The sequence below is a fragment of the Podarcis pityusensis genome (assembly GCF_964106645.2).
Source record: "Podarcis pityusensis genome assembly, chromosome: 11".
Taxonomy (NCBI): domain Eukaryota; kingdom Metazoa; phylum Chordata; class Lepidosauria; order Squamata; family Lacertidae; genus Podarcis; species Podarcis pityusensis.
In genome coordinates this window covers 38,024,241-38,051,755 of record NC_138036.1, presented here as the reverse complement: position 1 = coordinate 38,051,755, position 27,515 = coordinate 38,024,241, and the positions used below count along the sequence as shown (strand labels likewise).

At 43.5% G+C, this 27,515-nt stretch overlaps 1 long non-coding RNA gene across 1 annotated transcript; it reads right to left on the bottom strand.

Moving 5' to 3' along the window:
- Positions 1-9,913: 9,913 nt before the first annotated feature.
- LOC308458509 lies at positions 9,914-26,412 on the bottom strand. The gene is made up of 3 exons (XR_013977499.1): positions 26,244-26,412; positions 18,242-18,346; positions 9,914-10,034 (listed from the first exon to the last, which is right to left on the bottom strand). It is a non-coding gene; the product is annotated as an uncharacterized lncRNA (long non-coding RNA).
- Between the last annotated feature and the right edge of the window lie 1,103 nt (positions 26,413-27,515).

Sequence of the window (27,515 nt, the reverse complement as noted above, 5' to 3'; positions counted from 1 at the left end):
AGAATAAAATAAGAACAAGTAAATTAGTAAAACAAAACAGCAACACAATACCCCACCCCCTTTCCACAGACACATTTAATAGTCTGTAGAATATTAATCAGCCAAAGCCCTGGTTAAAGAGCAACAGTTTCACCTGGCATCTAAAATATATATAATGAAGACACCAGCCGAACCTCACTGGGGAGAGCACTCCACAAACGGGGAGCCACTACAAAGAAGGCCTGTTCTCATGTTGCCATCCTCTGGACCTCACGTGGAGGAGGCAAATGAAGAAGGGCCTCAGATGATGAGTGCAGAGTCTGGGACGGTTTGTATGGGCATATTTTCTGAGCATGCTCAGATCCCAGTCTGTCAAAGATTCAGCAGCATCCATTCAAAGATTGTGATTGACTCACCAAGTAACAGCCATGATTGACTAAATGTGATCTAGGCAAAGCAGGGTGTATGTGGAAGCAAACAGAGAATTTATAGCGACTGTCACCTAGGAGGAAGCCCAAGGTTACCGCTACATATTATTGCCTCTGAGAGCAAAATTGTCTTTGCTTTCTAGGCTGTATCGTTTCAGTGCAATTATGTTCTTTTTTTATCCAAAGAATGGCCCATTCACCACATGCTATGCTTTTCCATACAACATCAACAAATTAATTATTTTTCTCCTCCGTCGAGGAGGAAAGATTTTATTACAGGCTTCTAACAAGTTAAGATGGAAGCTGCAGGGATCCGGTTGTGGCAGTCAATGTTAAATCACTATACTAAAGCTGCTAGGTGAGGCGTAATTTACAGCGTACAATCAGGAAGGAATTGGTACACAGCCTCTCTGCCACGGACCCCCAGATGCGTTGCTCTGTTTGCTGCCGCAGGTTCTCCAAAATTAATTCCCCTTGATGGCAACAACTGAACTGTGAGTTGCATAATGCTGAATTTTGACAAGGTTGGCTTGTCCTGTGCAGTCAGGTCTGTACAAGGGGGTATTTATCCTTCTGCTTCGCGCATTGGGTAGAGCTTGATCTTTTAACATTATAAACAGCACAAATAACTCCTGCACTGTAATCCTGTCAAAGGTGACTGTTGACTCTTTGTAAATCCATTTCATGAGCTGTGGCTTAAATTGCCAAATGTCTTTGCTTTCTGAAGTTGCAGCAAAGAGAAGGCAGATCCTAAGCTCAGGCTTACCCAATTAAATAAGGGGGTGCTCAGACGTGTCAGCCTGATGCAGCCCTACAGCAAATTTCAAATAGATTTTTCTTTCTCTGTGTTCATTCTGCAAAAAAAGGGCCCCAGATTTCTCTTCTCTATATTCAAGCAATACCACATGTTTAGTATTATCCTGGGGAAAAACCTCCAGGCCAAATTCATTCTGAGCGATGCGAGTGTAAGTCAGTTCTGGCGGTTGCAGAGGAATTGTTGGGGATCAGTACTAGGATCACAGAATCATAGAATTGTAGAATTGGAAGGGCCCATGAGGATAATCTAGCCCAGCCCCATTCAGTGTAGGAATATGCAGCTATCCCATACAGGTATCAAACCTGCAACCTTGGTGTTACCTGTAGCACCAGGCTACAACCAACTGAGCTATCATATAATCAATTAAGTTTTTCTTGCCCCAGTGAGGCAGTTGTGAGGACTGAAGGTCCCCACCTTCCACTGCTCTCTAAGGCCCTCCTCTCCCAGATCCTTCCCCAGCAGCGCAAGACTTGTCTTGTCTCTCTTTGTTCCACCCTCTTCATTCCTCTTTGGGACACCATGGCGGAGGGGATCTGGTCACAGCAGGAAGGGGAGACTTTCCTATTGTGGTAGGAAAGCTCTTGCTCTAAGCTCTTTTGAAATGGAATGGAATCTAATATTCCTTGCTAAAACTTCAATATGTTTGGTGTGATGCTGTATAGACCGTTGGTATGAGAAGTGGAAGGCAGGTCTAAAGCTCCATTCTACTGTAGCGCACTTTAGATAGCCTTAAGCAAGCAAAGCACTTCTCTGTGAAGGCTACCTGCACACAGGTGGTTAGTGAAAAGGGCCTTATGAATAGTGCATTACATGGTATGTCTTTTCTTTGGTGTCGTTAAAAGTTATGCTGATAATTATGCTAGGAATGGCCCGTGTGTTCCTCTCAATGGCTTCCTTACTCCCGCCAGTATTGCAAGCAATCACAGTGGGAGGGGAGGGGAGCTCGAAGAGAACATGGACCGACTAAGACTGTCTCACGATAACATAATTGCTGCACCTTGTCTCCATTACCATTCTATTAACAACCCACACCATTTTCTTGCTAGGCCTTTTGCCAACAGGACCTTTGTTGCACCTCGATGGCATCGGCGCTAATGATCTTATATGTCCATTGTCCATAACCCTCAGCCTACAATTATGCAGCAGATGGTTAAAATTGCTGGCTCGGTATAAAAGGCTTCCCAACTGCTATCACTTTTTGTCATTATGCCTTATGACACCAGCGGATAATTATCAAATATCACGCTGCCTCGGTGAGAAAATTTATGGAAGCAATTTGGAGAGGCACATTTTTGGAGCAAAGAGGGCATCCGCTTAATGATTCTCTGACTTAGAAGGCCTCTTATTTTTCCAAACACACAGTGTGCATATCGTCGACTTTTTTTGTCCTTTCTTATAGCGCCTGCAAACAACGGACCTGCAGCTATTTCACACATTACAGATTTTGAAAATCCACTGCATGCCTCAATACCACACTCTAAAGAATGTGTGGAGATTGGGCACAGCAAGGAGCAACGCCTAATCATAGGTTACATCGGCTGTCCTTGCTCTTTTCCCTGCTTTTATTTTTCCGTGTTTGTCCCTGATCTCAAGGAGGAGCTGGGCAGCCTCTGCAGCAGGACACAGACCAGGCTGGCAGGGGTGAGTCACATCTCTGCCACCCCGGCACTTTCCTGAAAAGGAAACTCCAAAGATCAGAGCCTTTCACCCGTTATTTTTAAACCAAACAAAAATGGTTAGGCTGCTAGGTCCAAAAAGTAGTGTGTTCTCACTAGCGTAGATTGCATATTAGGGTAGCATATAAAAGTGGTGTTAGGAAGCACCGCAAAAAAGGGAGGCAGCTTCCACATATTCTGGTTTGAAGTAGTCACCCTGCATAAATCTTTTGTGTGGCCACTGACTTATGGAGAACAATCGGCCATACCATTATGGCACAACTCCGTGAGGACTGTGCAGAAGCAAAGGTGAGTGGATTGTAGTCAATTTCAGCTACGTTGCGAGTAGAAAACTTGTAATTGCTTTCCTCTGTATTGAACTGCTTGCAAAAAACAAACATTGCTCACGATACCTTTTTGCATATCCGGTTCGTGGAAATGTTAAGACAACAATCATGGATGCAGTAAGAAGCCATATCTGCAGTATTTTATTCTGGTACTTTCCTGTCGTTATTTACCTGGATAGAAACAACATTTGTGTTGCAGTAATGCTGATGCATTATTTTATGTTATGAAATTCTCTTTTTCCTGTTGCGATTTGCTGTTGACACCTATTTACTGTCTAGCTCAGCTACGTAATGAAATAGACAGAAAGAATAGGCAACTATTCTCCCCCCCCCCATCCTTGTATTTATAGCCTGATTTCAAGACTGACTGTACAAGCAAAATAAAATAAAATAAAATAAAAAAGAAGGTCACCATAAGTCACAGTAGCGACTGTGTTAACACAGTGTTGTGACCAGTTACTGTCTTTGAGACCAGGGTTCTAGGCAGGTGCAGTGGGGCATTCTAGCATCCCAATTATAGCAGAAACAACAACTACTGGATCCAAGAAGAAAAATGCAGAAAGGATACAGAAAATGCTGCAGCCAGTATCTTAAGGGAAATGGCAGTTCACGTGTAAAGAGGAAAAGTTCTATGGCCAGTTTCCTCACTGCCAAGCTGCACCTCCTGTATCCTAAGTGGCTGCAGAGGCAGAGGTGGCAGCAACAGATCTCCTGATCAGCCATGGAGGAGGAAGGCAGCCAACAGCAGGTCTGGATTGCGGCAGGGGATGGGGATGGGGGAGAGAGAGAGCCTTGGGGTTGGTAGGCAGAGGAGCTGGCAGAGCAGGGGGACTGCTGAGGGACAGATGCATCCTATTCTAGCTGTCCTTCTTGCCTCTCCTGGCCTACCCATCCATCATCTCTTGCAGCAGCACCTGTCTGTGATCAAGCAGACTGCAGTGTGACAATAGCCTTAGATTTTTATTATATATGTCTCTCTTTCATGCGCTCTCTCTCTCTCTCTCTCTCTCACACACACACACACATGTATCACCAAGGACCCAATGCAACTTGGCAGTTAATTCAGCAGAAATGAAGCATTGGATCAGGGGTCGGCAAACTAAGGCCCCCGGGCCAGACCAAGCCCACTTGGGTCCTAAATCCAGCCTGCACCGTGAAACCGGAACCCACTGCGAAGCCGAGACTCCCGGAGATGGTGACGGGAGGAAGAGGCCAAGCGGCGGCGGCTTTGCCACTCAAATGCCACGCCTTGTTTACCTCAGTGGTGTTTCATTGGCGGAGACATCCCCACGCCGCACTGAGGTAAACCAGGAGCGGCATTCGATTGGTAGAGCCACTGCCGCTCGGCCTCTTCCTCCCGCTGCTGCCGCCACCCTAGTGCTCCTTTGGGCCAGAGAGCAGAGCAGATGAGCTCACTCTGCCTACCCACGAGAGGCAGCAGCAGTGGTGGCGGCGGCAGCAGCCACTGGGAAGGTAAGCACAGCAGCTGGGGCTAGGGGTGGGGGGTGGGGAGGAGGACTGCTTGCCCCCCTCGCCTCTTCTTCCACCCACCCGCCGGTGCTGCTTCTCTGGCCCGCCACAAGGTCTGAGGAACAGTGGACTGGCCCACTGCTAAACAATTTCGACGACCCCTGAATTAGATTGTGAGATTTTGAAAAGGCATTAGAAGCAAAGCAACTCTATTTCAGCCTGAACTTACATGGGGGGGGGGGACTGTAAGAAGAAACAAAAGGTGGACACTGAGTGTAAATGGTATCAGCCAGTGTCTTTGCATGCCGCAATTCAATACAGGCACTTGAGCCTCTTAGCACACATGGGCCAGTGATAGTGCCCATTAGGGAAGCCTCATTTCTTACAGGTACCAGAGTATATTTATGCTGTGGTATTTGACACTCAGGGAATATATGTTGGCACACTGAGTATGGGATAATGCCAACCAGATGGTTTGAGACAATTCAGGGAGAAAGCAGCTGAACTGCTGCTATATGGGAGCTAGCTAATCTGTTATGCAAATGTGTTTTTTTCTTTGCAGTTCTGAATGTGTGGGGAAACATCTGCAGCTGATCCACTGCACACAGCAGATGTTGCCAAGGATCCTCCTTTATTGACAAATGGTTAAATAAATGCAGAACAGTAAACATGAGTGTTCACTGGGCACAGATATCACCTTATTGGCAAAATAATAAGCTAAACATTTCATAGCTAAAAGTTTTTGGAGTACATGAATCCTATTCACTGTTGTTTATTTCAATCACTCTGTAGGCAATTATCCAACTTTTTTAAAAGGCCAACATGTTAAATACACAACATAATTTACAGAAAACACAGTAAAAGCCCAAAGCATGCATGCATTTCAGTTCTCTGTATATTTACATGGATGTAAATCCCTTCTGAGTTCAGAAAAACCTACTCCCGAGTATATGTCCATAGGATTGCAGCTCTGGGGTATGATTCTGTATGGAGGGATTGAGGGAGAATTTTGATTCAGTTTGCATTGCAAGTCAAATCTACCTAATTTGCATTTTTTGACCAAATACAAACCAAAACCTATCCTCTGAAATTCAGAGTTCTCCAGCCAAGTAGCCATGTGTATACAGGCACATATAATAAGGTTGACGTGTGCATTAAAATGTGTATATTTTTGAAAAAATATAAATATTAGGGAAAACATGTTTTGCAAAAATGTGTATGTTAGGGGAAATGGCATACAAAAATGTGGCCGTTAGGAGGAATTTGTGCTAAAATGCTGGTGAATTTCCATAAGGCCTTTTCATTTTTTAAAAAAATGTGGAGAATTGCATTTAAGATTAGGAAAAACAAGAAACTGAAATTGACAGCGTCTCCCATCTCTACCTATATGCATTTACAAGGGCAAAAGTGCCAATTGATTGCCACAGGATTTACTCCTGTGTAGCCCTCGAACTGTTAGTGTATGAACGTAAAGAAAGTTTAAAGCCATTTGACCAGTGAGTGTTTCGGCCTCCAATACACGAAGGTGTGATGTTACACTAAAAGCAACTCCAGTCCTCATGTAGCAATTTGTCTTTTTAATGAACAATTTTAAATGTCATTTTGGAGTTACACAATGGGGGGGAGTAAACCCATAGAATGAAGCATCATTAATATTCATAGAAACAAGCAGAGTTCACATTTTGCAGTGATTTGGAATTTGACTGATCGCCATACAAAAACTCGTCTCACTTGAAAATAAAAAAAGATTTCTTTCAAGTTAAGGATTGATATTTGGCACAGCTCCTCTGGCAGAAAGTGCAGAAAAACTACTTCAAAAGTCTGTGTCATCAGTTTCTACAGAATAAAAAGATCAATCTGTCCCCATTCGTCGAGGTCAGTGATGATGGTCTGAAACAGTAATGTCTGCAAAAGAAAGAATATTCTGTGATGAACAATCAAATAATTTCATGCCCTCAAGTGGAAGAACTCTGCTTTGATAGTTAAATTTGACAAAAATAATAATAAAATAGTGAACTGAGGATGTTGGTTTGTTTTCAAGGGTACTTCTAGATGGGAGCAATATCTCATATAAATGGGTCATTCCAATCTGATTTTTTTGTGCTCATGATTGACACACAAGATTCAACACACACAGCTTAAGTCTTAACACACTTCAGAGCTATGGCATAGTCTCCCACCCACATCAACGGAGGGTGGTGGTCCTTGAGATAATGTTTCCATGCTACCAGGCATTTAATTCTTGATTACTACTTTGTACTTGTGCTCACATTTCTATATTCTCATACTCATGACTTTTTTTCAGCTGGAGTTCACCAGAATTCAGTTCCATCACCTCTCAGATGGGCTCCATTGCCATTATAAGAGAACAAGGGAGGTGTTTGTGATGAATTCTGGCACTTCTTTTTCTAGAAAAATAGCACAGCTCATACTAAATCTTCTTGGACATAGACAAAGAAAATTACATACCCAGTTTGGGGGCCATTTTACTACCCTGAGCCAAATTCCAGTGTTTCTCAAGGTAGCAAAATATCCCATGTGCTGTGACAGGAAGAGGACACTGGAATATAGTGGTTAACATTGGCTGAGACAAAAAAAAAAAAAAAGGCACACCATCAATACACTTCTAGATTTGTTTTTTTGCTTAGGGCATTTTATGTGTATAGAAAGAAAGTCATTCCTTGTATAGGCAAATATGGGAAGGACACAAAATGTGTGCAATGAAACAAAGGGGTGTAACGTTGAAATGGCCTTGCTGATGTTCTGTTCAGCTGTAGATTTTAGTCAAGCATGCACCATTTAGGAAACAGATGACATATCAGTGGGAAACTTAATTTACAACAGTGGCATCAATCAACTCTTTCCCCTGCTAATGAAAAAGCAATTCATCCTGCCTCTGAGCATATGCAAAGTGCCATCCCTGCACCACTGAGGAACACTCAAAGCCTAGCCCCACATTCACTTCAATGGGACGTATTCAACTAACTTGTTCCATCCATGGATTTCCGCTTGCACAATGGAGCGTCTTCTCTGCCTCCATCCCACATGCTCCTTAAATCTGTTCTGGGGGTTCCCCAACCCTCCGGGGCAGATTTGGGGAGAGTGTGGTCCATGCATGGGGAGAGGAGGTGGGAAATCCTGTTGCGTGCAGCTCAAAATCCTAGCTCTGATAGAATGAGTTAATTGGGTATTGCCCAATGGCCAGAGAAACTTCCTTAGAGGATGCCGACCATTAATGCTCCTTCCTTGTGTAATCAGAACTTCATAATGGGGCTGGCTTGTGCAACACAGACCCATGCTGAGTCTGAATTTGAGCTGCACTGTGAATAAAAGCTACTCTCGTAAAACTATACTGATGCTCTGACAATTCAACAGATGCTCGTTTCATCATCAACAAGGCAGGCTTTGTTTCTTTCCAGCAATTTGCATCAGGAGCTCCACTCCCCCTTGCCATTTGGAGCGAGCGAAGCACCGCGAGTCCTCTTCTGCTTCCCGTATTTAATTCGAGGACTGGGGCTAATTTATGGCACTCCTTTGAAATATTTTTATATTGGGCCACTCCACTAGGACAACATAAAGCAGAGAGTAATTTATTTCTATGCAGTCGTTACAACAGCAAGTGCCTTGATGGATAGGGCTGAGTGCCGTGATGAGATATTTAACGATCACTAGTGATCATCATGAATAAAGTCCATTTGAAGCTAAAGCAAACATCGCCATCCACTGCAATCAATGACCCCGGCAATCAGCTCAGTAGTCCAAACGAAGTCAGCAGGAGTCTGGCATGAGATTTCCCAGAATTACAGCCAAGAATCCAGAAGCAATGTTGTCAGACGTGGAGAGTCCTCCCCTCCCTTCGGCAACTTCACAGATATGAATTAACAAGCAGTTGATAAGATTTATGGTCCATTTATTACAGCATCTGTTGCAAGCACAGATACACAGCTCTCCGCAAGGAGGGCAGTTGGCTAGTCTAATCCCCCGTTCCACAGCATTTTGGGCGCCAGTGGGGAGTTCCTCCCTCCCTCTGACTCCTTTGCTCTCTCATATGTTTGGGCCTCCGAGTCCGTGGTGAAGGAGGGGTCCCCCACGCTCTCAACTAGCTGCCCCCTCCCTTCTGGTTCTGTTATCATTATCTCATAACTGGGTAACTCCCCCCTAAGCTGTTCAGCTCTTGTCTCTCTCTCTCTGCTTCTGAAGATGCTGTAGACAAGTGGGGGCGACTTACCCCTCCAGCTGGTCTGCCATAGAACGCATTCCCCAGTCCTTGTCTTCAGATTATTCTTTCCCTCTGGTATACACAGGGAAATGACCCGTGACTCCACGTAAACCACTGTTTCTCTGCCTGCAACACAGTCGAGCAAATATATAGCCATTTTGTTAACTTTTTTGTTTAATCATTTGACAGTTATTAATAATCCTGCCAACCTAGCAGTTCAAAAGCACGTCAAACTGCAAGTAGATGGATAGGTACCGCTCCGGCAGGAAGGTAAATGGTGTTTCCGTGCGCTGCTTTGGTTCGCCAGAAGCGGCTTAGTCATGCTGGCCACATGACCTGGAAGCTGTACACCAGCTCCCTCGGCCAATAAAGCGAGATGAGCGCCGCAACACCAGAGTTGGTCACGACTGGACCTAATGGTCAGGGGTCCCTTTACCTTTAATAATAATCAACAAAACTCTGCCCCAGATGAAATTACTTCAGATCATAATATTCTGCAAGAAAATATATATATAAAAACATTAAATTATGTTAATATTCTCAGAGATGTTGATTTTGTTAAGCAAGGTTTGGGTCAGCTGACTTTGAAGATGTGGAGATTCTCCACATCTCATATAACTTAGGAAACCGTACTGAAATATCTGTAGGGAAGTTTTCACATCAAAGAGGATGCAAAAAAAAATGGTTCTGAGGGTTTGCTATTTTTCCCCTCTTGAAACAGAGGCAGCCTATGGTTCTGTCCCCAAGCATGATCTTCCATTTTAAAGTCAGTATGAAGGAATTAATAGTTGCCTCCAGTTTTTCTGGATGATGACTTGGGTAAATATTAATGATGGGCAAAGCTCAAGAGAGTTGAGGACTTGGTTTGGAAGAGTATCCAAAACCTAACTAAAAGAGTGTACCTTCTTTGATGTGGAAATCAGGCTGGAGATCTCAGAACAAGCTACTATGAAATTAATGCTGATTCTTTGCTTGATCCAGATCTGAGTTACCTTGAATGTTGTTTGGAGTGTGACAGCAAGATTCCTTTGCTGTTGAAAAGTGTTGCCAAGGTGGAGTTTAGCAAATTTTCGAAAGTTGTTTTCTTTGTCAGGTAATGTTTAGACTTTGTGTTGAAGCCTGAAGAAAATAAAAATCACACTGGTAGCTTTACATGTTTTTTTAATGATAGCTGAATATTTTTCCTGCTCTCTTTCACTCTGTGTGTTAGGTCTGGCCCAAGGATATTTAGAAAACAAATGTTTAAAACTACCCAAAAAGCAAAAACTCCAAGCGCTATTCTCTACATTCTTTTTTTCCAACCCCACATTCATTGCAGTGGTTGGAGAGAGAGAAAGCTATGTAATGTGTTTAAGACTGAGTGCAAGTCAGGGACTTTTTGCACATTATGCACAAGTCTCTGGATTAGAATCTGTGGAGCTGGTGTGGCATAGCATGCTGTGAATCAGAAAGCCACTGGTTTAAATCTCACTTCTGCCATATGCCTACTAGTCGGCCCTAAGGCAAACCACTTTCTCTCAGCCTCAGTGTTGCCATTTGCGATTATAATACAGTGGTACCTCGGGTTACAGACGCTTCAGGTTACAGACTCAGCTAACCCAGAAATAGTACCTTGGATTAAGAACTTTACTTCAGGATGAGAACAGAAATTGCACGGCAGCGGCATGATGGCAGCAGGAGGCCCCATTAGCTAAAGTGGTACCTCAGGTTAAGAACAGTTTCAGGTTAAGAACAGACCTCCAGAATGAATTAAGTTCTTAACCCAAGGTACCACTGTACTTTACAGGCAGTGCTTTCCCCCCAAGAAAAACAGGTGCCAAAACTCACCATGAAGTTGTTACAGTAAGTTGCCGGACACCTCGGGGCAGCCCTGAACAGATGCCGGTTTGACCACAGCCACATTCACCACCTGTGGAGGTGCTAAGAACTACAACAAGCTGTCTCCCTGTCTGGTTTGGGGGTCACCCCTGGTTCTGGTACAGGACAAATAAATGCACTGCTGCCTCCCTCTATATCTTAGATTCAGGCAGATGGCTAAGGCAGCCATCTAAGGGCCCTCACACACACACAGTGTGTGCAATGGTAGAGGCCTGGCGGGAAAGCTTGAAGTGCACCACTGGTACACAGGAGATGGACTGAAGAAAAAGAAATATGAATTGGCCCCATTTCATAGCTTGACCAATTATGGCCAGGAGTGGCTAGGAGCTAGATCTAAAAAAAAGTGTAGACTGGCCAGCTTCTGTTTTGACTTGAAATATTCGTTTTGGGCTTCTTGGAAGTATGTCAAGGCAAGAAGCGGGTTGGGGCAGCACTAGCCCTCAATGACACTCACCTGAGAGGTGCTGGAACTGCACTCTGGTGCAGAAAAAAAAGCACTGTTTACCAGATTGTTGTAAGGTTTGCAACTAAATAGTCACAGGAAGGGAGCGAGATTTGGAGCTGAGATGCTACATAAGAAGAAGAAGAGGAGTTTGGATTTGATATCCCGCTTTATCACTACCCAAAGGAGTCTCAACGCGGCTCACATTCTCCTTTCCTTTCCTCCCCTACAACAAACACTCTGTGAGGTGAGTGGGGCTGAGAGACTTCAGAGAAGTGTGACTGGCCCAAGGTCACCCAGCAGCTGCATGTGAAGGAAAGGGAAAGCAAACCAGGTTCACCAGATTACGAGTCCACTGCTCTTAACCACTACACCACACTGGCTAAATGGTGGTTAGCCCTTTCTCTGACTACAGCTTCCCACACCAAACTGGTCCTTAAAACAACTTTCACACACTTCGTCCCAACGGTGTTCAAAATGCAGACGTTCATTTTGAAACCCACCACAGCGGGGATGAAAACAGTTTGGGGCCATTTGGAATGGGGAAGATGTGAATGGAAAAGGGTTCGGCACCAACCCATTGTTTTTAAAGAAGTGGCTTGCTTTTTAAAATAAAAAATAAATAAAATAAAAAATAAATAAATAAAAATTGACAGACACGTGTGTGCATAACATTTGTTTGCCCACTCTGAGATGCGAAAGTTCCTGTGCTCAGCATCTCCTGGTAGGGCTGGGAGGGTCCCCTGTAGTATAGACACTATTGAGCTATATGGACCAACGACCTGACTCAGGCTGGATCTAGACACATAAAAAAAAGCATTTCAGGAAAACGCGTTGTAAACCTCATAATGAGAAATCACATTTGTGAAAGACAGAACTCTACAGCGCCATCTGGTGTCAACGGTGTTATAACTCATTTAAAACTATTTCTCTACTAATGTAGCTGAGTCCTCGGTAAGAGGCAGCTTCATAAGTTCTATTGTTTTTAATGCATATCTCAGAGTTCATTCATATGATCATAGAACTGTAGAGTTGGAAGGGACCCTAAGGATAATCTGGTCCTTGCAACGCAGGAATATGCAGCTGTCTCAAATAGGGATCAAACCTGCAACCTTGGCATTATCAGCATCATGCTCTAACCAACTCCTTATCCAGGCTAATGCACATCTTAAACCATTTTCCAGCCATCCCAAACTTTGTTAATATTGGGATGGCTGTTTGTAAGGTGGTTGGTGGGCGGTGGAGGGTGGGGAGAATGAGAGTTTCTAAAGGAACATCTTTGCCAAGGTCTGTTGTATGTCATTAAAATGCATTTAACGTAACAGTGCCCTAGGCTCCGTGCTATTCAAGAAATCTCTCTCGCTTTTTGATGGGTGAAAAGAAAAGTGGCCTTGAAGAGCTTAGAAACAATCCGCCTTCCTGCCGAGCTCTTCTCTCAACATCTTAACTTGAAATGGTGCAAATCACTCGTGGGACGGAATGGCAGAGAAAGGCGGGGAGGAAAATACACAGCGAGGAACTCAGGAGAGGAAAATAGACATGATCAGCAACAGCAGGGACATGGTGTGGTAGGACTAGATCGGGGATGGGGCACTTTCAGCTGTTGGTGAAATCCAACTCCCGTCAGCCCCAGGCAGCATGGCCCAATGGTCAGGGCTGATGGGAGTTGTAGTCCACCCCCCACCCCCCATCGTTCAGCCCGGAAACTGAGGTCCAGCTCTGGTGGTTCCCTCACTGCGAGAAGTGAAGCTACAGGAAACCAGATGGAGGGCCTTCTCGGTAGTGGCACCCGTCCTGTGGAACACTCTCCCATCAGATATCAAGGAGATCAGTAACTACACAATTTTTAGAAAATGTCTGAAGGCCATGTAGGGATGTTTTTAATCTTAGATGTTTTGTTATGCTTTTATATGTGTTGGAAGCCCACCCCCCAAGTGGCTGGGGCAACTCAGTCAGGTGGGTGGGGTACAAATAATAAAATTATTGTTATTTCCTCAGAAGTAAGCCCTCTGAGTTTGATGGAGCTTGCTTTGAGGTACATGCATCAAGGATTACAGCCTTAGCTGGCATTTCAGCTGATTGCAGCTGTATTTTACAGGCGGGGGGAAAAATCCAGTTTGATCCCACGCTAATTATATACCTGCATGATGTTCTTTTAAGAAATGAAATTACGGTAAGTGTTTTAAATATTATGAGGTTTTGAAAAAGCCAGTAATGGAAGGAATAAATGGTTTTGGAAACCATTAAAGCTTTTTGACAAACACTGACAAAAGCAAAGAAATGAAAAGCGATGCTGAGTCCTTGTAGCCTGCTGTTTGTCATTTGAGGTTTTTCTTACTTTCGCACCACCACTCAGCATAATTTAAAGGAAAGGGGCCGATTCGATCAACAATTCATGATCGTTTCATTGCACAAGCTCTGTTAGAAAGCCTCAGCTTAGTGCTAGGTGTTCCGAATCAATGCAGCTTTCCTTGAATTGTAGACCTGGAAGGGACCCGAGGGTCATCTAGTCCAACCCCCTGCCATTATTCCAAATTCTGTATGAAATGAACAGAAGCTAAGTGCAGGTGCTTTGCGGGGCATTATTTGAAATGGACTTTAAAAGTTACTTCATGAAGTAAGAGCTGGCAGTAAGAGTGGTCAGGAAATCCGCTCCACTTCCTAGTGGGGAGGCGTTGCGGTGGACCGCGTGGCCACCCACTCCCTTAGGGGCGGGAGCCCTGGGGATCCTGGCCACATCAGCACACAGCCAGCCAATCCGCCGGCTGGTGGGGGCATGGCCGAGACCATTTAAGTGAGGGCGCTAGCCGGGGGGCTTCCTCAATCTCCTGCCCTCCCTCCCTTTTGCAGGTTTTCATTGGCCTTGCTATGGACCTTGGTTGGTCGCCGTTGAGGGGCCTGGTTGGAATTTTTCCACTTGGCAAAATTGGCACGGGCCATTTGGTTTTTGCCTACCTCGTAGCAATCGTCACAACTTTGTGAGGTTTTGCGGTTAGGCATTGTTTGACCTTTTGATGGGGGAGGGGAGGTGTGGCCATCACCTGCCCCTCCAAGCTTAAGGGTATTCCATTAAAGGAATCCGGGGGCGTGGATCTTGTCCGAAGCCCGGGGCAGGGCTAGGGCCATGACACGACCCCGTCGGGAGCACGTGGGGGAGCTCGAGTTTGTCTGCATCGATGGGGCTCCCCCTTCTGGTGGTTTACTGTTATGTACTGAGTTGAATAGGATCCAAATTGCAGGAGTCTGATTGGTCCTAGAACAATAGGATTCAGAATGCAGTAGTCTGATTGGTCCACAGGAGCCACCCAATCCAACTCCAGGTGGAAGTGAATCCGCAACCTGATTGGCCTACAGGAGAATCCCGGAACTAGCCAATCACGTGGGGCCCATTGTGTAAATAATGTATATAAAGCAGGCATTTCGGGGGAAATTCCATTCCTCACTACAGTGGTGCCTCGCAAGACGAAAAGAATCCGTTCCGCGAATCTCTTCGTCTTGTGGGTTTTTTCGTCTTGCGAAGCAAGCCCATTAGCGGTTTAGCGGATTAGCGCTACAGTATTAGCGGCTTAGCGGGCTTAGCGGATCAGCTGATAAGCGGCTTAGCGATCAGCTGTTAAGCGGCTTAAGGATCAGCTGATACGCGGCTTAACGATCAGCTGATAAGCGGCTTAGCGATCAGCTGTTAAGCGGCTTAGCCGATCAGCTGATAAGCGGTTTAGCGGCTTGGGAAAAAGGGGGGGGAGGGAAAAAAACCCGCAGGAACTCGCAAGACATTTTCGTCTTGCGAAGCAAGCACATAGGAAATTCGTTTTGCGAAGCACCTCCAAAACGGAAAACCCTTTCGTCTAGCGGGTTTTCCGTCTTGCGAGGCATTCGTCTTGCGGGGCACCACTGTACTATGAGCTGAATAAAGAGCATGAAATCCACACTAGACTCTGAGTATATTTCATTTACCCTTACCGGACTCCCTGCACAACGGGCAGGAGTCAGATATAGTCTGGTCCATTCAATGCCTAAGCCAATTACCGCTCACATTCTGTAATCAATAAAGTTATGGCCAAAATTTGCCCAATAACATTAACCTAATATCTGTGTCCTGGTGCATTTTATTCTTCAACGAGGGGGTGGTTGCGGGGTCTAGACAGGCAACAGACTCCCTTGGAAGGCGTTGGGCTCTCCTTCACTAGAGGTTTTTAAGCAGAGATTGGATGGTCATCTGTCATGGATGCTTTAGTTGAGATTGCAGGGGTTGGGCTAGATGACCCTTGAGATCCCTTCCAACTCTACAATTCTATGATTCTATAAAAAGAACTTTCATAAAATGAGAACTGCAAAAAGCATTATCACATCCATATTGTAAAAAATGGAGCCGGAGTCAAATTTCACCAAGTTTGATAATTTAACCAAGTTATAAAAAGAATTCCTAATTTCTGCATTTAGGTTTCAAGCTTGAATTTTGGAAGTGCCACTTTTTGATTGTTTTGTGTTTGGCAGGTGCTTAATAGGGTAGCTATCAATATCCCAACTGTCAAATAATATATACCATTGCATGTTGTCTGTCTGGGGCTGTCACATACTAAATATCATTGCATGCCACCTGTTCCACAGTCCAGTGCTAAATATCACTGCAAGTCAATGATAAAAGGCTGTCAAGTACTGAAATCAAATGTCACCAGGTGTCAAATACTGATGATTTCCCAACTACTTGAATATTCAGAATATATCAAGTTATATTTGACATTAACACTTGCTGAAGAAATTATGAAGGTAGTTTTTGAGACCAAATCATTTCTGTAAGATATGGGATAGATCACCATATCACATGGCAACTCATTAGAATCATGGAATCATAGATTTGTAGAGTTGGAAGAGATCCTAAGGATCATTTAGTCCAACCGCCTACAATGCAGGAATCCCACCCACAGCTATCCCTGGGTGGGCTTGGATGCAGGTAGCTTGCCACGCAGAACTCGTTACCGCAGGAGGCAATTTAAAGAGGCTTCAACATGGCAACCACATCCTGTGTAAATGCCCTTATTGTAGAAGCCTTCAGGATTGTGTTAAATAACATACTTAATGCACACAGTGAGATCCCTCTGAAATACCTATTTTATATGCTTTTAATGGCCTCTGGTCCTTCTGTCAGCTCAGAAGAAGCATCACATTGTGCTACAAATGATATCTTACTTTGTGCAACAGAAATTGAAACCAAAGTGAATTGGTTTGTGCTTTCAGCTTCTTTGGTTTTTACTTGCAGAACTTGTTGCAAAGCAGAACTCAAACTTAAGTTAACACAATCTGATCCTAATTCTCTCGTTTTCTTTTTTTCAAGTGCTGATGCAAAGATTACATAGCAAAAATGCATAACTCTCATTCGTGGAATCAGTTGCGTAAAGAAATAGAACCCATCTAGCCCCACAATTCTTAATTTGCCTTTTTTAAGTGTAAGAAATAACTCACACATTTTGTTTAGCAGTCAGGAGGCATAGCTATCATCGGGCAATGGCCAGACATTCTACAGAGCTGTCTTGTGAACTGTTGCTTGGTAGGGGAGATACAAATATTTTAAATAAATAAAAATACCCAATGTTACAAATTGCTGAGGTTGATATGTAGCTTTATTGATGAGCTCAATGCATTATTTATTCCATTGCTATTATAGCCCCATAAAAATACTCCAGGAGCCTGCAGTGAGAAGCCATTAAATAAAACGGTTTTAATATGTGAGTAGGGAACCCATGGCTCCCAGATGTTATTAGACTACAGCCCTTATCACCTTTGGCCATGGGCCATGCTGGTTACGGCTGATGGGAGCTAAAATACAACAATATCTAGAGAGCCACATGTTCCCCACCTTCCTTTTTATGAGATAAAGGTAAAGGTAAAGGGACCCCTGACCATTAGGTCCAGTCGTGACCGACTCTGGGGTTGCGACTCTCATCTCGCTTTACTGGCCGAGGGAGCTGGCATACAGCTTCCGAGTCATGTGGCCAGCATGACTAAGCCGCCTCTGGCGAACCAGAGCAGTGCACAGAAACGCCGTTTACCTTCCCGCCAGAGCGGTACCTAATTATCTACTTGCACTTTGACGTGCTTTTGAACTGCTAGGTTGGCAGGAGCAGGGACCAAGCAATGGGAGCTCACCCCGTCGCGGGTATTTGAACCGCCAAACTTCTGATCAGCAAGTCCTAGGCTCTGTGGTTTAACCCACAGCGCCACCCGCGTCCCTTTTTTTATGAGATACTCTTACACAAAGATATCTAGCTGTTATGCAACACTCTTTGCTCCTGTCGCCAAAATTCAGGTGGAGGCATCCCTGACACAAAAACTGCCCCTACATGTTTTCCTCTGTACTCTTTGTTTCACATTTCTGAACTCCAATTCCAGGTGCATCATTTCCAATGAAGCAAGAAAACTCTACAATTGTACCTTGGTTTTCGAACAGCTTAGTTCTCGAACGTTTTGGCTCCCAAACACCGCAAACCCGGAAGTAACTGTTCCAGTTTGCAAACTACCATATTGTATCCTGTCATGTCATACTTCTGGAACATCTCACTTTAAGTCGGTGTCACCACAGAAAGATAAGCCCAGCCATTCATATGAAACTTAGTATAGACGTGAATGACGAAAGAGTTTCCATTTCTTATTTCAGAACCAATGGAAACTGAATAGAATGGTTCCTATTTGACTCGATTTTTCATTCATGGCAAACAAACACCTCCAAATGTAGGACAAACATCTGGACTCTTGCATCACACTGGAATACACTTGATTTACAACACGCCTGCCCAATTTGAATCCATACATGCTGGCTCAGTAGGGGCTTGATAAACTTCCTGTTTTTCATCTCTGCCTTAAACAGTGGAAATCCAAGTGTTTTCAAGCACCTGGTCGGCTACGCTGCATGGCTGTAAAGTCACAAGTTGTTCAGGAGCAGATTACAGTCTTCAAATTACAGTCTTTATATAAAGTTTCACCAAACCCCTGCTCCCCTGCCCTAGCTTACCAGCAGGACATTTTCCATCTCTTCTTTCCATTCATTTATACCTGTAAAGTGTGCGTGCAAAAACTGTGAATATCATGACTTGGTATTCTGATTTGAATCCACATGCTGCAAGAAAAGAGGCACAAAAACAAAGGGTTTGATAGAATGATTTTTTAAGGGAGTTTTTAAATGATATTTGCTGTTAAACATTTTGCTGCCCTGGGCTCCTTGGGAAGGAAAGGCAAGTTATAAATTATTGCTATTATTGATTAAATGTGTATACATTATTGCTATTATTGATTAAATTTGTATACTGCCCCTATACCTGCAGGTCTTAGGGTGGTTGCAATGTAGAATTGCAGTATTAAAAACACAAAATACATAATAAAAAACAAAACAACCCAATAACGCCCCCCCAACACATCTTAAAAAGGCATTGAGTTAATTGAAATCATCATCATTCAGCTTTCACAGGGCATGTTATAAATTTTAAATACCGTATTTTTTGCTCTATAAGACTCACTTTTTCTCTCCTAAAAAGTAAGGGGAAATGTGTGTGCATCTTATGGAGTGAATGCAGGCTGCGCAGCTATCCCAGAAGCCAGAAGAGCAAGAGGGATTGCTGCTTTCACTGCACAGCGATCCCTCTTGCTGTTCTGGCTTCTGAGATTCATAAAAAAAAATTTCTTGTTTTCCTCATCCAAGTCTTGTGGTCTGGTGCGTCTTATAGAGCGAAAAATACGATGATAATAATAATACAGTTTTCACATTCCAAAGATTGGAAAGTATTAAAATAGAAAATACACATCCCTCAACTTGTTTTTCTTTATAGCCTTTTAAAAAATGTATTTTCTCTCTCTCTCGCGCGCCCCCCCCCCCCATTTTCAGAGAAGGAAGAACTAAAGGGCAAATTGCTCCAAACACAATTATAACTGAAGCATCATCAGCCTGTAAACCTACTTCAGCCTCTAACAAGACCAAGATGCTCTCTCACCTCCGTCATGGGGAGAAACGTTCTTCATGCACCATTAGATGAGCAAGAAGCACTCAGAGCAGTTAATGAGGCACAGGTATTCTAAACTTAGAACAGGCAACTGATTATAAGCATAGGCATTGACAGTAAACAAAGAAAAGCGGAGGTCAACTGATGTTCAGAGACGAAGCCAAACACCACAGTACAAGCCTAACCATGTCTACTAAGAAGTAAGTCTCGTTGACTTTAATGGGGCTTACTCCAGTTAAGTGGTGCCTGGGTTGCAGACTCGGACTGGTTTAAAGGAATACTTACAGGTAGGTAGCCGTGTTGGTCTGCCATAGTCAAAACAAAATAAAAAAATTCCTTCCAGTAGCACCTTAGAGACCAACTAAGTTTGTTGGTCTCTAAGGTGCTACTGGAAGGAATTTTTTATTTTGGTTAAAGGAATCTTAGTGAACCGATGAAACAATTGACTCTGCAGAATTTTGCGTACTGGTAAAAAATGATTTGGAAGAAAACACATCACCATTATTAATATTATTATTTTAAAGAAATAATCCGAATTGTTTCTCCAAACAGACAATAATAAAAACAGAAGAAAACAGAAGAAAATATAATTCCTTGGAAACAAAAACTAATGTGCACTGAAACTAATAAGGTAACAATGTGCTCCTCCTGTTTATTGAAGATTTGTCTCGATTTGCTTGCAACACACTTATGAGCAGGTTAGACAACGTCCAGTTTTATGGAGCATTCACTCTGATTTGCTTGCTCTCACAAACATGTGACAATGAGCATTCATCCTGAGTTCATTGTGATTTTATTACATGGTGGTTATACGTACATTTACCTGTCACTTTCCTAACCACAAAAATTCAGTCTGGGTTGTTGTTTTTTTGTGTGGATTTGTTGCATCAGAGTGCTTTAATCAACTTTAATTGCACAAACCTATGCGACTGAATCCCTCCTGCAAAATATGGGCAGTCTGGAGGCAAGTAATATGGAAAGTGTTGAACAAATTTCAGCAGCATAAACTTAACATGGAAGGGAACCAGCAAAATATACACGGCTGGGGGGGATTCTTCACCAACCATTTGAAGTAGTATAATGATATTTCAGTGTAGTGAATATATTTTTCAAAGATCAGTGGGACAACTCTCCGTTTCACTTCTCACTAGAGAGAATGCAACTACCAGTACAAGAAGAATTTCATTTTCTAGATCTTAGCTTATACCACAAGGCATATCTTTTAACACAAACAATGGGCAAGTTCCTTCCTCTATTAATATCACAGCATAGTAATTTTAGAGGTGGTTGCATGAACACCCTTCCCAGGATAACTAGCTTTTAAGTACATAAAAGGAAGGGACCTATACCACCTGCAATTTTTGCAACTAGAGTGACATAGTGTATCTTGTCTGGTCAATTACAATTCAACCCATATGATAGAAAAAAATTCACTTTATGGGGTAATCCAGATTTGAGGATAGGGAGGCAGCTTTTTGTAGAAGGAATGATTGTGGGATATATACATTAGATCAGCTCATAGTTCCAGATGTAATTTTTTTGCCATTTTCCATATTGCGGTTTAAATATCATTTACTGACAAGTGCTGAATGGCAAAATTGTCAATGACAATGCCTGTTACAGTGTCTGTTTATGGAACACCTGCTTTGAGTGCTTCAGTATCTCCTGAATTATTTAAGTGAATTATTGGATATCCTAATAAAGCTAAAGCCATGACAGCTGCTTATTCAGAGAGATCTGGAACAGGGAATTAGAATGTGCTGTACAACCTAAACAATGGGAAATTGTTTTGGAATCTACACAGAACATTTCTCTAGAGTTGAAATGTGGGGTTGGGTATCGTTTTGTTTGTTTGTATGTTAAATATTTATGTGTTTTTATACTGTAAACTGCCCTATGATCCATGGATGAAGGGTGGTATATAAATTAAATGGATGGATGGATGGATGAGATACTGATCCACCAGTCTCAATTTGAGTCCACAGTGTTTGTACTGGAAGGCACTGTCTAATAATTATATGCTGAAGGTCTAATGCTAAAAAGGCCTCATTGAGGCATATGATGTATCTGGAGATATATTCATCCTAGCCTGAAATTGTTACCAATATGAACTGTGTACCAGCAAAATCTTCAGTATTGCCAGATGTTCATGTACTTTTGAACTATATTTCTACAGTACAGGGATTAATAGCAGCACAACAAAAGTGGATGTTGGAATCCCTTATGGTTGACAAGAGACTTGCACTTTGAGCCTGGAAGAATCAATACCCACCATCCATTATGCAATGGTCTGAGGACCTTACCACCCTTGCTGCATTTGAACATATATATTTTTAATAAATACCAATTCTGTGTGGATACCTGTTTGGACATCTAGGAGGCTTATATTGATTTATATGTTTAATTTTAGAAGGAAAAGCTTGTGGCTATTACAGTCTCAAATGAACTCATAGTGTGTATTGTCGGGGGGGGTGTCGTCCCCCCAACTTTTTTAAAAAAATCTATCTTTGTTATTTGTTGTTTCTTTGTTAAATTTGACACTTTTTTAAAAAAAGGCCAGGTCTTCGCCAACCACCTGAATCAGTGTAGTGATGGGGCACGATGGAACTCGCTCAGCAACACATTTTAGAATGAAGGAAATGGCTGTTTACAACCCATATAATAACCTGGGATGCAAATAGACTACCTGACTGCTAAGAAGCAAAGTTGCTTTCACCTTCCAGTGTTTCGTGCAATGAGTGCAAAAGCACAGGTATAACTCACAACCACTAGGGCATTGTAAAACAACCCACTATATAACCTTTAAACATTTTCTTATTAAGATTTAATGCAATACCTTGAAAAATATCAAAGCCTCTGTTCTTCTGCATTAAGTCCTGTCTCTGTTGGCCTCCTCATCACAACAATATCTGCTGAAGTTAGATAATTCTGATGCAGCCTAGTTGTTCTTGTAGAACTTAGGGGTCACAACTGCATGTCACAAGGTGCCACGGTTGCTGGCTTAGCGTGTTTGATTTGGAAAAAAGAGCATGTTGGTGTTCACTGCCCAGTCACCCCCACATCATTCTTTCCCTGGTGTGTTGGGGAGAAACAAAACAGGACGTCTTGGCTTCTCACAGCATCTGAATGTGGGATCCTGGTGTCTTCCTTCCAGATTTATAAGTCATCCTGGATTGTACGGAGAAACAACCACGATCCTGGATTTATATGTCATAGGAAGCTTAACCGGCTTCCTGTTTTGTATTTCCTGTTCACGTACCATCCAACATTCCTCAGAAGAAAATGGTGGCATTTCTCACTCCCAACCCCCATTTTTTGTCATCTCATCTGCCCGCAGAGCATTTCCTATCACAAGAAGGCGATTGCCACCCCCGTTTACTCCAAAAGGACACAACACACACACTGTTTGCCATCCTGAGAAAACAACTTAATCCCGATATTATTTTATTTTATTATTTGGTAGATGTACAAAAAGGAAAACATACACCAATAAATAGATTTTAGAAAGGAGCAAGATTAGACATGAGTGCACAAAGCACTTTTTTAAAAATCGAGATGCATCATGCTCTGCTCCCCCTTTCTTCTTGCCCAGGACAGCCCTGCCCTCGGCCTGTCCCTTAGAGCTGGCATGTCAACCTTGGTGGGAGCAGCCTCTCCTCCTCCTTGCCCACGCTCCTGAAGCTGCTACAAGGTGCCCAAGGGAGGAGGAGGTCGGCAGTAAAAGGACCCCTGGACGGTTAAGTTCAGTCAAAGGCAACTATGGGGTTGCAGCGCTCATCTCGCTTTCAGGCCAAGGGAGGTGGTGTTTGTCCACAGACAGCTTTCCGGGTCATGTGGCCAGCATGACTAAACCACTTCTGGTGCATTGGAACACCGTGGTGGAAACCAGAGCGCACGGAAACACTGTTTACTTTCCCACCACAGCGGTATCTGTTTATCTACTTGCACTAGTGTGCTTTCGAACTGCTAGGTTGGCAGGAGCTGGGACCAAACAATGGGAGCTTACCCTGTTGCAGGGATTCAAACCGCCGACCTTCTGATTGGCAAGCCCAAAAGGCTCAGTGGTTTAGAGCACAGCGCCACCCGCGTCCCCTTGTCCAGCAGTGGTGGCTATGGAGAGGCAATGGGCTGCTCAGGACAACGCCAGCTCATCCTCTTCCCTAAGCTCACTGACAGTGGTGCTGGTAAGGGGGAAAGGGATGCTCCAGGATCAAATCAAAAGCCAGGATGGCTTTCATAATTCTTGGACTGTCCCTGGAATATTGGGACACTTGGAGGGTATGTATTCACAGTAGGCAAAGTGAAAACAGGCAGCCTGCATGGGCACAATGCTCATTCTCAATAAACCATGATATGCCATTACCTCTGGTTTATCCTGATGTATAAACAATGTCAGTCTGTACAGACCTAGGAAGAAAATAGGCTTTAGATAGGAACACAGAGCACTGACCTAGACCACTGGTACATCTGATTCAGTATTGTCTACCTTTGGTCTTCCAGATGTTGCTGAACTACATCTCCAATCAGCCCCAGCAAACATGGCCAAAGGTCCTCCCCACTTCTGGTCTAAACTGACTGGCAGTGGCTCTCTACCTGGAGATGCAGAGGATTATACCTGGGACCTCCTGCATGCAAAGCAGATGTTCTACCACCAAGTTAAAACCCTTTTCCATTCCAGAGGATGGAATGGAGCAAGTGAGCAATGTGGGAGGAGGGAACACCCAGAAAAAAGGAACCATACGACAAAGTGTGGTCTGGAGTCCTATAGTTACAGACACAGCCTCCCCTCCTTTATATTGTTGCATGCACAGCTAAAGAAATGCTGGATAGAGGTTGATGTTATTTTGAAGTTAAAAGGCCATGTTGAAAGAGCAGGAAATACTAGAATTTGCCTACTTTCTGGCCTTTAATAGATGCCCATTCCCTAACATGACAACATGAAACAAGATAAATATATCCAAATCTCTGCTACTCCATGGAACTTCAGGGCCCTTTGGAATTATGTGATTCAGGATGAATCACATAACATTATTTCATACACTTAATAGGTTGAACTCTAAAAATAGGTTAAAGATTCTGCAAGTGAAGTTTGTTTTTCTCTGAACACTCGGTTGCAGTTTGGTCTAGGTTTCCCTCAAATATTAGCAAGCAGGCAAGCAGAGCAACACAGAATCTCATCTAGGATAGCTGTGGGATCATCCTTCCACACTACCATCACGGAGGTCTGTAAAGAGCTTGTGGTTCTGCTGTCAAATTTTGGCACTTGGCTAAGGTCTGCCTCAAGACGACCTTTTCACACACCATGTAAAACGACTGGGTTGTTTGCCACACTGCACCAGTGTTAAACTGGTGTTTCCTTCAAGAGATCTAAAGCATGAAAGGCAAATGCATGAAATATGCTGTAGAGTTGTCCGCAGAGAACTCTCACTCATCTGGGACGCCTGACAAACCTCCTGGTGTACAAAGCCCCATCTTCAGAATGTATTTAAGCAGTATCATGCTGCTTTAAACTGTCATGGCTTCCCCTCACAAAGAATTCTGGGAACAGTAGTTAAGGGTGCTTAGAGCTCCTAAGAGAACCCTATTCCCAGAGATGAATTTAGGAGAATTTGACCGGTTTGGTTGCACAGGCCTTTGGGGTGCGGGCACCGGGGGGTGCTGCAGCTATGATATAGAATGGAAGATGAGAGGCAGGGAGAGCCAAACTTTGGTGTTTCACAGGGTGCCGCTGAAATTAGACACCCTAGATTCTGCCACTGCTATTCCCTTCTCCTAGCTACAATTCCCAGAATAGTTGGACAGTCAATCCCTCTTCCCAGGGAATTGGGAACTGTAGCTCTGTGAGGGGATTAAGGATCACCTAGCAACTCTCAGCACGCTTAACAAACTACAGTTCCCAGGATTTTTGCAGTGGGGCAGCCATGGCTATTTAAAGTGGTATGTTGTTGCTTTAAATGTACAGGGGGCCTGTGACAAATATGTGCCTTTGACAAATTATGCACACGGAAGCACTGCAAGAAGCACTCATGGAACCATGGCAAACACAATTGCCATGTCAAATGGCCTACACAATTTCGGAATCACTACTCCGACGACACCACAGAAAGTAGTCATGGATTATGTCTGTGTTCTCTATATAATTGCTACATTTTCAAATACAGGATTTAAGTGGGCACCTAGCATTCTTTGAAGTTTGCTGCCCATGTCTTCATCATTATCCTATTCCGCCCCCCCCCCCCAGGTAAGCTTTGTGTCGCTATTTATCAATATTTACTGGTTGTTCTAGCCAATCAGTTTCCCTACCCACCTCTGTACATAAAGGTATTATGTTCATTTTTACATCGAGATTACTTTTCAAAGCAACAACTGCAAGCTTGATAGTTTAATGATACTTTGTTCAAGAACTGGACACAATGCTAAAAAAAAAACCCCATATAATTGGGATATAGTGACAGCTGCTCTGATCCTCAGAGAATATCCTAGGTCACTGCTTTGAAGTTTGTTCTACATGTCAGCACCACCAAGCTCACTCACAATGGATAAAACACTGATAAGCACTAGAATTGCAGCAACCCAGAGAGATATATGTTGTAGGAAACAGAAGTGCTGAAATCTTTGTTGCCATGACAACAAACCCCTAATTCCATTTCCAAGGGAAAGCTATTTCCTAAATGGGGAGGGGGGAACGACTTTGCTTCTCTAAGCAAAAATAGCATGTACACATTTTGGGGGATCAATGAATCTCAGAAACAGAGGGAAAGGGGAGCCATCTATAGGCAATTTTGCCGAAAAACAAAGAGCAGTGTTATTTTTATTATTATTATTTTTAAAAAAACAAATTACTTGCTGTTATGGAAACATCCCATGTATGATTGAAGCAGAGAATTGTTTCAAGTGTGCCCAGGGGTTGCATTTCAAGAAATGTATTCAGTTCACTAAAACCTGTTCATTATAAAACCTCAGATAGATCACCAAAGAGACAATTAGAGGAAGCGTTGAAAATATTCTCTTTCTCCTCACCCCAAACTGCCGTTTTCAGAGGATCATTTCAACAGATGAAACTGTCATAAGGGCGGGGGGGGGGTGGATTGCTGTCCTTGTGAATCTGTTCTGTTCCCAAAACCTCTAAGAAAAGGCCAGTCCATGCTGGTTTCTACCAGTTCACTGCGATAGGACTGTGAATGCAGAGTTTTGCGCCTTCCAACTCCTAGCGCAGGGAGGGAGGTGTCTGTATTTTTTCAGGGACACTTCATTTCTGACTGTACTGGATGGACTGCCAAAGCACGACTAATCTACCCTTAGCGCTCTCAGTCCAAAGCGATGAAACCTCGCCTGGGTTGTGTCAGCAGCGTTAACAATTGGGAAAATGACAAGCTCAAGTGTGCAGAGGCTGTTATGTGTTTATTTTGAAGAAGGAGAGGAGCAGAAATGCCAGCGGATGCCAGAGGCTGCAGCACAACCTCAATCCCTCACCCCCATTCTCCAACAAGCATAGAAAAGGGTTCCCCATGCAACTGGGAGCCATGGGAGGAGGAAGCAAACTCCCTGCAACTGCCTCTTCACTGGCCAATAGCATACCCTCCAACATTTCTCCGATGAAATAGGGACGTCCTAAGGAAAAGCGGGACATTCCTGAATCAAATGAGAAACCGGGATGGCTTCTATAAATTCCGGGCTGTCCCTGGGAAATAGGGACACTTGTAGGTTCTATAATGGATGGAGCCAGACTAGTCTTTCCCCTTGATGTGTGATGATCTTCTTAGGTGGCAGGAGGTACTAACTCCCAGTGGCTCCTAACTTGTGGAAGAAAGCAAAGTGTGCCCCACTCCAGCTCCGCAGTCCCAGTTCAGAGACGAAAACAGAGTTCAGGGTAAGGAGAGAGAACTCAGATAAAGTTATTCCAAATTTAAAAGCACCCCGCGGAAGTGCAAGAGGAGTGGTTTTGTAAAAACAGAAGTTATTTCTGCTAGAATCCCATTTTCCCCCTTGAAAGGCATCTTAATTTAGCTGATATAAGTGCCCCCCTCAACCTCCCACCATCACTTATTCTCAGCCTTGTCTTATCCTCAGTTCTTGTTGTCAAAGTCTCCTGACCCAAACTTTCAAAAAAATTCCCAAGCAGCAGTTTGAGAAACTTGCAGAGGGTAAACACGAGACTACCCACAATGCTTCAGTCTAACTGACGTGCCCATTTCATTCCTACTTCAGCCCATGTATGTTTCCACCTCTCTGTTGCCTTGTCCTTTTGCTCATTGGTGCCAATCAGACAAGTCCCAGAGTTGCTCATGTTGT